This window comes from Canis aureus, chromosome 31 (assembly GCF_053574225.1).
Source record: "Canis aureus isolate CA01 chromosome 31, VMU_Caureus_v.1.0, whole genome shotgun sequence".
In the NCBI taxonomy this organism is placed as follows: domain Eukaryota; kingdom Metazoa; phylum Chordata; class Mammalia; order Carnivora; family Canidae; genus Canis; species Canis aureus.
The window spans coordinates 35,488,216-35,502,212 of NC_135641.1; the positions used below are offsets into that span (position 1 = coordinate 35,488,216).

A 13,997-nucleotide genomic window follows, 5' to 3' on the forward strand; every position below is an offset into this window, starting at 1 on the left:
GTCCTTCCACTAACTCAACAGAGGTACTAAAAAAAAAAAAATCAATATTTCTTATCTGGAAATGTTGACCAATCACCAATTTTCAGAATAAAAGCTAAACAGTTGTGAGAAAGAGAACACCTGCCTAGTTAGCTGAATCAGTCTGACAAACCCCAGCAAGCTACAAGGCAGGATAGATCAATGTTAGTTTGCCTTCACTTTCTGGTTGATGATAATTCACATGAGTAAGGGAAGATTATTTCTAAAACAACTAATTTATAAATGGGACCAATTAAACAATGTAGGAACTTGGAGAGTATTTTGTTTGGCCTGATGTTGGGTTAGATTTTTCAAATTTCCCTTTAAGGCAAAACAGGACTTCTCATAATAAAAACAAAATAAAACAAAAAAGAGAGAGACCAGAAATTAATTAGGAGGTATTACCCAACCTGGCATAAAATGAATTAAATAAAAATACAAATTGAATAATGTTAACAACCAGAAAAGTCAGAATTACCTATTACTTCAAAGGAACAAGAGTACAACTAGAGATGTGATTGAAAATTAAGTTTAAAATCAAACAAAAAAAAATAAGATGATTATATATATTAAAGACAAAAAGATGTGAATGAGGCTGGAGACTCCTGATATTTGTTGTGTATGTGTATCACACAACTATAACTCATTTGATCAGGTGTTGATTTTATGGTACTTGAGTGAAAAGCAAAAATCTTTGTAGGATATCTGAAATCTACAAAAGCCCTAGAACTACTAAGTGAGCTTAGCAATATTATGAGATATAAGATTAAGTAAAAAAATAATTATATATCTATATACTAGTAATGAATAATCAGAAATTGATATTTAAAAATCAATGACATTTTCATGGCATCCAAAAAATGAAAACTTAAGGAATGAATCTGACAAAAAAGATGTGTAAAATCTGTACAATGAAAACTATAATACACATTATAGATAAATTGGGAAAAGCCTAAATTAATGGAGAGAAAAACTGGATGACTATTGTTAAGATGCCAGTTATTTCCAAATTAATCCATATATTCAGTGTAATTTAAATCAAAATATCAGCAACCCTTTCTTATAGAAATTAGGAAACTGATTCAAAAGTTCATCTGGAAACCCAAAGATCCTAGAATAGCCAAAGCAACACTGATTTTTAAAAGACAAATTGGAGAATTAGCATGACTTTATTTTGAGAATTCTCATAAAGCTACCATAATCAAAACAGTGTGGTTTTGGCATCAAGGCAGACAAATAGATCAATGGATCATAGTAGGGTCCAGAAATGGTCTTTCTACCAAACAATAAACTCGAAGAACCAAACAACACCCCCCCCCCCAAAAAAAAAACACAAAAAACACAAAAAATGGTGAGTAGGAAAATCTGTGAAGAAATGTCAGTCTTTCCAAAATATGGTAGTGGAACAATTGAATCTTAATATGCAAAAGTTAAACTTTAATCCATATCACACCATCTGCAAATGTATCAAAATGGATCATAGTCTGAAATGTAAAAAAAAAAAAAAAATAGAAAAGAAAGTTTCTAGAAGTAAACATAAGAGAAAATCTGTGGGATATTGGGTTAGGCAAAGGTTTCTCAGATATGATACCAAAAGGGTAAAAAAATAAATTAGACTTCAACAAAAGTAAAAAATGTCTGCTCTTTGGAAAACATTGTTAAAAAGTGAAAAGATAACCCATAAACTGGGAGAAACTATTTGCAAAGCATATATCTGCTAAAGAACTAGGATTCAGAATGCATACATGTTTCACAAAGGTCTAAAACTCTATAGTAAGATAACAAACAACCAAATTAAGAAATATGCAATAGATTTGAGCAGACTTTTAATCACAGATTCATGGTGGCCTATAAGTACTTGGAAAGATGCTGAGCATCATTAATCATTAAAAAAAAAACTAAACTAAAACTTAATAATTTACCACTACTCACTTTATACATGGTTAAAATTAAAAAGTGACTATATTCAGGGCTGGCAAAGATTTAAGTAACCAAAACTCTCATACATGGTAGTTGAAATGCAGATGGTATATATTATTACTTTGGAAGATAGTTTGACACTTTCTTAAATAGTCCAACATAGACCTACCATATGTCCCAGTTGTTCTACTCCAAAGTCACAACCCAGTAGGAAAAAATAAAAGTAAAAAAGCTATACCTATATAGAGATCTGTGCATGGGTATTCACAGGAGTTTTATTTGTAATAGTCCTAAGCCTGAAAAAATTTGAATGATGACTAACAGGTAAATGAATAAGAAATTCTGATATATCTATATACTGGAATACTTTTTGGAATAAAAGAAAGCATCTATTGCATATGAATCTCAAAATTTACTATGAGTCTCAAAGTAATCATGTTGCAGGAAATATGCAATATCAAAAGTATACTGAGGGATCCCATTTATATAAAATTCAAGGAAATGCATAATGACAGAAAGCAGGTGAATAGTTGACTAGGGATGTTGAGGGGTAGGAGGGAGAATTACAAATGCACATAAAGAGATTCTTGGGAATAATGGACATGTTGACTATCTCAACTGTAATCCTAGTTTTGCAGTCCTATGCATAAGTTAAAATCTGTTAAATTGTACACATTAAATGTGAGAAGTTAATTTTGTATCAATTGTACCTCAATAAAGCTGTTAATTTTTTTTTTAAATCTTGTGATTTGGAAGAGTTTACAGAGTGACTGTATACAATTCTACAATGAGGTTAAGAAAAGCTAACATGATGTCGAGATATGATGAGGCCAAATGGTAAGGTTAATATAGAAATCTTTACCATACAGGTCTTTATTCTTTCTTTCTTTCTTTTTTTCTTTATTCTTTCTTGAGATGAGTGCAGCTAGTACAGAAAAAATGAACATAATCAATTAAAAGATTCTTATTGCATATATGATTACCATAATTCAGGTAGGATAAATCAATTTTCTTGCTAGCATGTTTCTCAAGAATTATTTTCTATAGTGTGAAAAAGATTTTATGTAATGTGTTATACTGCCAACAATAGCTTAATTACTATAAAATATACAATATATACTATAAAAAATATATATAGTATGTTCATATACTATCATTTAGTATAGATTAGAGACATCTTCAATTCCACAAATGCCATTTTACAATGAACTAAAGGATGCAGTGTGCATGTTTTATGTCCATACTGAGATGTGGCTGGAGTGAGAAACTTTAAGGAATGCATAACTTGACTCGGGGAATAATTTTAGTACATTATTACTTGATATAAATCTTGCAATAATAATTAGACATCATATAAATTGAGGTTGCAAGTGATCATATAAATTAACTCAGTAAAGTTCCCTCCAACAAAAATTTAAAGCCACGTAACTTTGCCAAGTTGCCAAGATAAAGGTTTTGCAGAAATATAGATAATGAAATAATGTGATTTACTAGAATTTTCCTAGTCTCAAGTCAATTAAATGACTACCTGTAATTTGAATGTACAAAATAAAATTTTTGTTTTTATTTTTCTGTTGTCCTTATTAAATTATTTCTTGCTACAATTAGGTAATTATAAAATTGTGCCAATTTTTATTATTTTTATTTTAAAACCACATTATTTGTATTTAGAGGACTATCTCTTTTCTTTTTTCTTTTTTTTAAGATTTTATTTATTTGTTCATGAGAGACACACACAGAGAGAGGCAGAGACATAGACAGAGGGAGAAGCAGGCTCCATGCAGGAAGCTGGAGGTGGGACTCGATTCAGGACCCTGGGATCTCACCCTGAGCCAATGGCAGATGCTCAACTACTGAGCCACCCAGATGTTCCTTATTTTTTCTTTTTAAAAAATATTTATTTTCCCATTTTTTTAGAAAGGAGAGAGGGCATGAGCAGGAGAGCCAGAGGGAGAGGAAGAGAGAGAATCTTAAGCAGATTCTCAGCTGAGCAGGGAGCCCAACATGGGGCTCAGTTTCACGACCCTGAGATCATGACCTTAGTGAAAATCAGGAATTGGATGCTTAACTGACTGTGCCAGTCAGGTGCCCCAAGACCATTTTTGTCTATGTTTGTGGACCTCCATTCTACTAAATCCATTCTACTAAATTTGTGGTTTAAAGACAAAAAAAGGCATATTTTTACAGGAGAATTAAATAAACAAACAATTTCTACTGCTTTCAATTCAGCATTAATATACAAATGTCTCTGGATCAATATCAGGTCATCTATAAGGAACTTCTCTAATTTAGATAAAAAATTCTATATGGTCAAATAATGAGAAAAAATAATGAAAATTGTAAACTATATGTTTGTTCTTTACACATGTATTTAGCAGTGATCAGTAGTATAATCAGGGTGAATTGATGATCTTGCCTGAAGCCTGCCAGATTCTCATATAAAATACTGACTGTCCTGCATACTTTCCTTTAACTAAGCTAATTAGTTTTGTACTTTAAGAAGAAGTGGTAAATATGTATATATAAATTTTAATATTGATGCAACTTTTACTCAGGGTTTAATTTCAACAAAGATATTGGTATAAGAGGATCTGAAATGCAAAGTCATCTGATCCTACTTGGCGGGGGGGGCGGGGCGGGTATTCTTATGACATTAACTAAAAGTTTTCCTGTTTTTTAGAGTTGTGATAGTTTGTGTGTTATGAAGGTGAATACAACCAGAGAGACAACGAACAGGTCAAGAGACCCATTGTGACAGTCATCTGAGGGTTTCTGTAGAGAAAGAGCATATTCATACAATTTGCCAAAAACCTCTCGGGGACACTATCTGTGTTCTGGCCTCTGAGAAGAATTCACAATGCTTACCCTGACAACAGGGAGATTCAGCTTAAATCTTTTTCAGTCTGGCTCTTGGCTTTTAACCAAACAGATATTAACTTGGTGCTTATAATTTACGTAACACCCCAGGATCCCAGATTTTATATAATGGATTCTTAAAACTTCACCAGCAGAAATGAAACATTGAATGGCTATTAAAAGTCTGTTAAATCATCTTTGTCTGAAGTCATCTTTGCTTTGAATCAAATGCCTTAGATTCATTCACTTGTTTCCCTCTGGGGACACATGCATATATTTAGTTAGCTGTTTATGAAGTTGTTTACCATAAAACGTTATTTTTATACCAAATTTCCTGTTTAGCTTCAGTGCTGTTTTATTTAAAATGGAGGAATTTTAATTTATTCCTTTAAAATAGATCAAATTACAAAGTTTTTCTATTCACTGCCTAATCTCATTTCAAACTTCTTAAATATTTTTTAATTACACTATTAGATAGTTTGTGAACAAATTCACCATCCGTACTGCCTGCAGATAACGAGTTAATATACAAATGGAAAGTCCCACTGTGCTGGGATACTGTGACATTTTAATGCCAACCAAAATATATTGGCCGCTCTGACCTTCAGGGTTCTTGCAGCATATGGAAAACTTGCAAATTTCCAGCACCATGCCTAACCTAATAAAGACAGATTCAAAGAACAAAAGAAATAAAGAAGCCAGTCTATTTTCCAATTCATATGAATTGTTTTATTCATATCGATTTGACCAGAACTAGCAATAGCATTGACTCTTAATTAACTTCGAAAAACAATTTCTATGAAGAAAATTTAAAAAACAGAAGCAAACAAAAAGGCAGTTTACAAAGAAATCATATGCTGTTCCTACAAAGGAAAAAAATTCACACTATAAACTTATTAATTTAGTCATGCTATCTAGCTGGAGAAGTTGCTTTGTTCCTGATTTCCAGAGAAAAAAGAGAATTAGAACATTTTAGATCACGTTTTAGACCATGTAGCTCATTCTAAACTATTTCTTTTGTTAACAAAATTAACATTTTGCTGTTGAATGATTATCAAATATGTTAGCTGTTACAGTTTAAGACTTTTTTTCATTAATTGGTTTATATATACATTTTATGTTCTCATGTTGATTACAAATTCCTCACAGAAAAGTGTTCACATCTCTTAAAATTTTATAATTCCAGAACCCATCTTCCTGACTGAAGCACAAATAACTCCTAACTGCCCTGATCTGATGTCATTTTTCCTCCAGGTTACATCAAAGCAGTTTTCTTAAAGTTGAGCTCTGATCCCATTATTTCTCTATTCTGGATGAAATAGGAAGACCTGAGGGCCATCACCTAACTCAGAGTACTGTGTAGGCTCCATGCCATTTCCCCACAGATAAACTCTAGGCAAGGATTCAATACAGGTGAAATCAGCCTGAATTCATAGATTCCTTGACAAATCTGTCACCTGTCTGAAGTGACCAAGCAGAGAATGAATCATACACAGGGAATTAGTACATTAGGTGTTTCAGGGAGCCTGTAGAGGTAATGTTGGATTCTCAGAACTTTAGAGCAGATTTCCCTCAATTGTGTCCAGTTGAATTAGCTTGTACAATATCATATCAAGGGAAACATGAGATTTTTCTACAGTTAGAGGATTCTTGTAATTGATTTCTCTGTAGCTATCTAGCAGAGTTTGTGAGGATGCATAGAATCCACAGTGAATTGGGACAGTATGCTTTAAAGGAGCCCCCTGACATTCTTCTCAAAAAATTTGAAATACTCCTAAATAGCTAATGAGTGATGGTTGATTATTTTTCACCCATTTTAAAGGTTTTATATGTCTTGCAAGTAACTCTAAATATGTATTAAGATTTAGTCAATACATTGACTAAATTTCTGATGTAGTCTCTGATATTTACTATTGCCACATACTCAAATGCATGCTATGTATATGAACTTTGGTACAACTCTTGAGGTGGACAGCATATTTATTTATAGCTCTAGAACAGCTTTTCCTAAACAGGATACTGAAAAATGAAGCACCACTGCTTTTTTTTTTTTTTTTTCAGTTTTCTGAAAGAAGGCACATAGTTGGTGTCATTCTAGATGCATAAAAGATGAGTTAATTTATTATACACAGTGGATGCCTCAGGCATTAAGGAAGTTCGGTAACTCGGTTGAGAAGGTCTGCTTTGAAACCAAATTAAATCCAACTTGAGCACCAATTTTCAAAAATAGAAGACAAATTCAAGGTTAGTTATTTTGACCCCCCTTTTGGTCTACACAAGAGGGACTCATTGACGACACTATCATTTACCAGACATTGTCACTGCTGCAACATCTTTCCCTGCAGTCATACATACTGCTATCCAAACGTGTCGTCCTAATGCTCCATCTGAAGTGAGTTTTAATTTTTTAAGTTGTAGTAAGAATACTAAACATGAGATCTACTCTTAACAAATTTTTAAGTGCATTATACAGTACTGTTAACTATAGGCACAATTTTTATTTAAAGATTTTATTTATTTATTCATGAGAGACCCAGAGAGACAGGCAGAGAGACATAGGCAGAGGGAGAAGCAGGCTCCCTACTGGGAGCGTGATGTGGGACTCGATCCCAGGACCCCAGGGTCATGACCTGAGCCAAAGGCAGATGCTCAACCACTGAGCCACCCAGGTGCCCCTCACTGCAGCATTATTGACAATAGCCAAGATATGGAAACAAATTAAATGTCCATCAGAGGATAAATAGATAAATAGATAAGGAAAATGTAGTATATACATACAATGGGATATTATTCAACTTAAAAAAGAAGGGAATCCTGCCATATGTGAAACATGGATGAGCCCAGAGGACAACATGTTAAGTAAAATAAGCCGGTCACTGAAGTGAGTTTTAATTCCTGACATTTCAACCCTAGCCAGTGCATTATGCAGGCTTCTCTGTGGCTCCTTGCAGAGTTCAGCTACAAGTGGCTCCCCTCCCCACCAAGGCAATGGCCCCCACTGACCATTCACTGCAAGAACATCACATCCATTTCCTTAGAAGTGCTCCATTCCGTGATCCTGTGATACACAACTCGAAACCCTTGTCCTTGTGAAGGAGTAAAACTTTTCCTTTCTTCCCTTCTAGGGTCTTTGGTTGGCCTAATAATTAAATTGACACAGGACAGATTCAATAAGAGAAAAACAAATTTAATTACATATGCATAGGAGCTCGTAGAAATGAGATTCAAAGAAATGAGCAAAGCAGGCAGCTTTTATATCTCTTAGACAAAGAAACAATAAATCTGTGAAGAATTGGCAAAACACAGAGGTTTGGGCTTGGGATAGTAAATTAGTGTAGAAGTAACAAGGCTAGCTCCTACAGCCTTTTCAGCCTAAATTCCCTATCTTACGGGGTAAGGATTCTCTTTACCTCCTGGTACAGGGAAAGTACCTTTTACCTGGGAGGTTTATTTCCTGCTTTTAGGGGACAAACGATGATCAGAGCATCCTTCCCATACTGGCTGTTTCCTAAGTAATTAAAAATAATCAATATGCCACTTGGGCATATTTTGAGTTGGTCTGCCTTGAACCCCATCATCCCATAGGATTCAATACCAAAGGACAATCACGTTTCTTTCTCATTCCTTAAAAAGCCTTATTCTCCTCCTCATCTCCAACTGCTTGATGGTTTCTTCCTCAAAAATCAGTAAGGCCTATTTAGGAACCGCCTTCGGGATGACGCACGAGGTCTTCACAATTTATCCTTTTACGCTCTGAATCAAAAAAGCTGTTTACTCCCATGGTGGGGTACGAAATCTTTTCAACTTGAGTAAATGCATGCTAACGGGTAAGTGCTTTCTTTTATTCTTTCTGTGGGTTTGCATATGGCAAGAATGCTCAAACACTCTGCTCTGAACAAATACTTGAGAGATGATAAAATACTTGATGATATCTGAAATAGGGTTCAGAGCTGAACTATTCCTTTAATCCACATGCTGGCCCCAGGTGCACGCTGAGGATTATCGCATTGAAAGCAGCTTATTTTTCACTTAAATTCCGAAATTCAGCTTGATCCCACTTTGATTTTAACTTCATCAGCTAACACGAAACATGTTGCTCATTAGTTAGCCTTTGTTTTCACTTCACTCTGTATTTATGAAGTTTGGCTCCATTTCCCGTGCTATTATTTATGATTGTTTAGAAAACACTTCTGGTAACCTAGGTTTCTTTGGTAAGCAGTCTTCCTGGTGTGATTAATTTGGGGCACGATTTCTTCCTGGCATTCACTCTTAAGCAGTTCTATCCCCAGATTTATTCTCAACCTTGAAGTGTTGGAAATCATTGGCTGATATTTGTTTGATATAGTTCACTGTTCATTTGACTTCAATTCTTTCAATGTCGTTTGGTTCCTGAAACAACAGATATATGCAGTTTTCAAAAATTCAGTCTGATAGTCTTTGGATAGTTTATTAAATTTATTATGACTTTTTAGATATATTTGGACTTGTTTCTGCCATATATTCCGTTTTTTTCTTCTCTTGTTGAGAAGAGTTTCTTCTCTTTCTTCTTTCAATCTTGCCACTCTTTTTGTTTTGACTTTCAAAGCAGTTTTTGTTCATTACATTTTTCTTTTATTCTTTTAGAGAAGTATGTTCTTGATGCCTATAATTTTCATAATGACTTTATTTATTTATTTTCATAATAATTTTATAGGTTTTTTTTAATTTTTATTTATTTATGATAGTCTCACAGAGAGAGAGAGAGAGAGAGAGAGAGGCAGAGACACAGGCAGAGGGAGAAGCAGGCTCCATCCATGCACCGGGAGCCCGACGCGGGATTCGATCCCGGGTCTCCAGGATCGCGCCCTGGGCCAAAGGCAGGCGCCAAACCGCTGTGCCACCCAGGGATCCCTCATAATAATTTTAATAGTAGTACTAACTTAATAGAGTCTGAAGATAATCAGCATTTTTAATTTCTGTTTGACAGTAAAAATATAAATTTAATAACATATCATATACAATGAGTAAAAATAATTACAACTGCCATATAATTTTTATTGTAGCTGTTCGGTATTATAGTCCCAGTCTGTTTTCAACCCAACAATCAACATTATTAACATTGACTTATACTATAAATATCAGCTCAGTTTCACTCTTATCATTTACAATATTTATAGCTATCTTTCATTCTTAAATTTTCACCTTTTCGGGATCCCTGGGTGGCACAGCGGTTTGGCCCCTGCCTTTGGCCCAGGGCATGATCCTGAAGACCTGGGATCGAATCCCACGTCGGGCTCCCGGTGCATGGAGCCTGCTTCTCCCTCTGCCTGTGTCTCTGCCTCTCTCTCTCTCTCTCTCTCTGTGTGACTATTATAAATAAATAAAAAAAAATTAAAAAAAAATTTTCACTTTTTCATCTAAGAACAATTTTTTTCTTCCTAAAATTATTCCTTAGAATTGTTATCGTGTGTATTTGGTGGTATTATGGGCTTTTAGTTCATCCTATTCCTTGAAATATAATTTTACTATTGTCTTAGATTGAGTTGACCAAGAAACAAATTTTGATACACAGATAAGTATATAATGGTATTAGTACAAATGTTGAGATTAACACCTGTGAAAGGGAAAAGAAGAAAATGGAATTGGGGAATGGGAGAGGTAAAGCCTACATGGAATCTTCCAGGTTGAGATGATGGAATGTCCCTTCAGAGCTATTTGTATTTGGGCCAGGGTACCAAGCCTTTGAACCTGGGCATTGGTTAGTTATTAGCTGTGGTCTGCATGAGGAAGAAGCTGTGATCTCAGTAATGCAATGTCTGCCAGCTGAGACAAAGCCCAAAGTGGGTGAAGAGTTCAGAGGTATCTTCCAGACACATTCTCAAGAGCTGTAATAAATCCTTTATTCCCGAAGAGGGATTTTAGCAATTTATTTCAGTTACCCCTCACACCTCACAACTATGCATAGAATTTCATATTGATGGTTATTTTCTATCATCACATAAAACTATTTGATAGTGTTTTTTTGTTTGTTTGTTTGCTTGTTTGGAACCTTAGAATAATGAATCCATTGTATTCCGCCTTCTGTAGTTACTGTTGAGAAAAGAGTTTTCAGTCTAATTGCTTTATTCTGGTTGATTTACTGTCCATTTCTGTTTACATTTAAAATACCTCTCTCTTACTCTTTCTCTCAGGGCAGCTTTCTTTTTTATGTCTGTGTTCTGCAGAGGAAGTGACTAATTCAGCAGCAAATCAAAGACTGAGCTCAGCCCAGTTCTTCCAAATACAGCACAGTTTTCTGGGTGCTTCTGCACACTGCCCTCACAGAGGCAGGCGGAGAGACAGCTACCTCCTGCCGTTCTGTATCAGAATGCTTTCTCTTGTGCATACAGAAGCTCCTCTCAAACCGGCCCAAATCACAAGCACTATTGGGTCCCATAATCATGGCCGTGGTTCCATTGCTTTGGGATTCTCTTGATTTCACTCTCCTCCTTGCATTGGCTTTATCACTGGATAATTTCTTTTATGGTTGCAGGACAGTGACTGCAGCAACTCAGAAAACATGCTCCCACATCCATATCTGGGAGAAGGAGAAGCTGTGACTTTTACAGATTAGCATGGCTTCACTAGCAAAAGTCTCCACACATTTTATTGACTGCAGTTGACTTAAGTCAGTATACATATAAACAAGAGAAACAAGAAAAGCAAGAAGAATGAATAGGCTAATCAAGTCACACTACTGGGGATAACAGTCAATTTTCAAAATTTCATTGCTGCTACATGATGCAGGATGTGTGAAATGGAGCTTGAAATGCCCATTTCGATAAGCTCAATGGGCTTCTACAGCATGCAGCAGGCACTCCTTGGCTGCTATGCATAGTGTCTGGTTCTGCCGTAAATATGGTGACTTCTAGGTAAAAGTGATATTTTTTGCATCTCAGATGTCTTTAGCCTTGAAGTCATTTCCAAATGCAGAGATTACCTTCTATTGATTAGTGTCATATTTGACCTAGGATTCAGTAAGTATTTCTTAGTCAGACTCACTGAGAAGCCATCAGCTCTTCTGGACCCGTATTAACCACATCAAGAATTGCTTTCCTGTCCTCTTTGTGGAGAAATAAATCTCACTTTGCTCATATCAGGATCAGAGCAATTTAGGAAGTATCCATGCAATTAAATTCCACAAATATTTACTGAGTAACTTCTGAGTCTTGGTAATGACTTGGATGGTCCTTTTGCATAGTGTTAATATATTTACATGCATCTGTTGCACTTGTTGATTGCTTGCTCAGTAAATAGTCTTTTTTTTTTGTACCTGTATTTATAGAATTCTGTATTTCAATCTATATTTAATCGGGCTTAGAAAACACTCTTCCTCCTCAACAATATCCTTCATATAGTACTCTTCCTCTGACAAAAATGCAGAAATCTCATTGAGGGTACAGAAATGTAGTATTAGAGTGACTGATGTACACTTAAGAAATGGGTTTCAGGGTCAGAAACACCCACCAAAACTTGTCCTTTATTCATCTCTTGTCAATGCTTTAACTATTCTGCATGTCCTCTCCAAGGTTGATCCAAAGTCTTTGTGTGTCAATATCAATAGCATTTCCTTTAAAAAATAACCTAGAGCCTGGGTGGCTCAGTCGGTTGGGTGATGGACTCTTGATTTTGGCTCAGGTCATGATCTCATGGTGGTGAGATTGAGCCTTGTGTTGAGCCCCCTGCCTTGGGCTCAGAGTCTGCTTGTCCCTCTCCTTCTGCTCCTCCCCACTCCCTGCTGAATGAATGAATGAATGAATGAATGAATGAATAAATAAATAAATAAATAAATGATCTTTTAAAATAACCTAAACCTTTTCATTTTCCTTCCTGAGGCAGATGAGATAGTATACTTTTGTATGTTAGTTATGTGAGAATCCTTGCTGCTCTTTTCTCTTCCATTTGGCCTAAGCCTGACTTAGTATTTTGGGAAAGAAAGGGACTATGGGGTTTTATCCAGTTTCAACATTACTAAAACTAGAGATCTATAAGCCTTCATTGAGGGAATGTGCAAAATTAACATATCTTTGTTTTGTTGGGGAAAGGTGTTATGTATGTATCTATGTGTGTGTGTGTGTGTATATATATACACATATATATACACACGTACATACATATATTTATTTTTGCACAAATATCCTTAAATATTCTTCAGCTTTTTAGAACAGTAAAGACTCAATGATATTCTCAAAACATTTAAAGGCTAACACATTAAATGTGTGCTTTTTTTTTCGATTTTAACTTAGAGGCTCTGTAAAGCATTAAAACAATATGCAATGGACAAAGAAATAAATGAAACATTTTATAATCTTATAAAGCAGAGAATTTTCAGTCTTTTCCAAATTAATTTATATTTCAAAGATCTAAAGAGAAAAAGAAAACTTGAAACACTAATGAACATTTTAAAAGTCCAGAAAAATAATATATTTAATCAGTCCAGAGTTGCCCTGCTATGATTTTAAAGAAATTACTTTCTTATTTTGCCTTCAATTGCGTAAAATTGATTTGGCATTTGAATTTTAATAAATAAACTAGCTCACAAATAAAAAAAATAATTTTAACAAATACGATTTAAAATGTCACATCTATTATAAGTTTAAATATTATCTTGGGGAATATGGAATAGATTCTTATAGCACAAATGGGAGTAACTTACATGAATTACTAATATAAACTCTTCATTTATTATGAACAAGGTATTGTGGGGGTTCTAGCAGAGATTACCTAGTTAAATCCTCTCCAAAAGCTCATGAGGCAAGTGTGATAATTCCTTTGTAGCATTATTTAGATATATTCATCTTCTTAGGAAACATATCCTTTTATTTAGACACATGCTTTGTAGAGTTAATAATATGGTAAGTCAATGGCGTGGTAGCAAATAAGACCTTCTTCCATGATCATGCTAGAGCATAATAAATTTTCAATGCATTGGTGACTTCTGGCCTTGACTCATTAGCATATTGGAGTGGATGATGGTTAGAACTAATTTTTAATAATCCATTGATGGAATGAGTTTCGTGTCTGTTGGAGACAAATGACTTAGAGAGAAAAGATCTTAAGTGAGAAGAAGCAAGCCATGAAAGAGGCAATTTGAGTAAGATTTTTTGGGTGGTATATAACATGAAACCTGGTCACCTATCCTATAGTATCTTCAGTAAACTCTGTAGTCCATGCTTTTTTAAAAA

The 13,997-nt window shown here is 34.8% G+C and overlaps 1 long non-coding RNA gene across 1 annotated transcript in view; it reads left to right on the forward strand.

The window, feature by feature from the left end:
• The window catches only part of LOC144302653 (uncharacterized), a 540,109-nt gene that overhangs the window by 417,729 nt on the left and 108,383 nt on the right, over nt 1-13,997 (forward strand). The window lies entirely within an intron of this gene.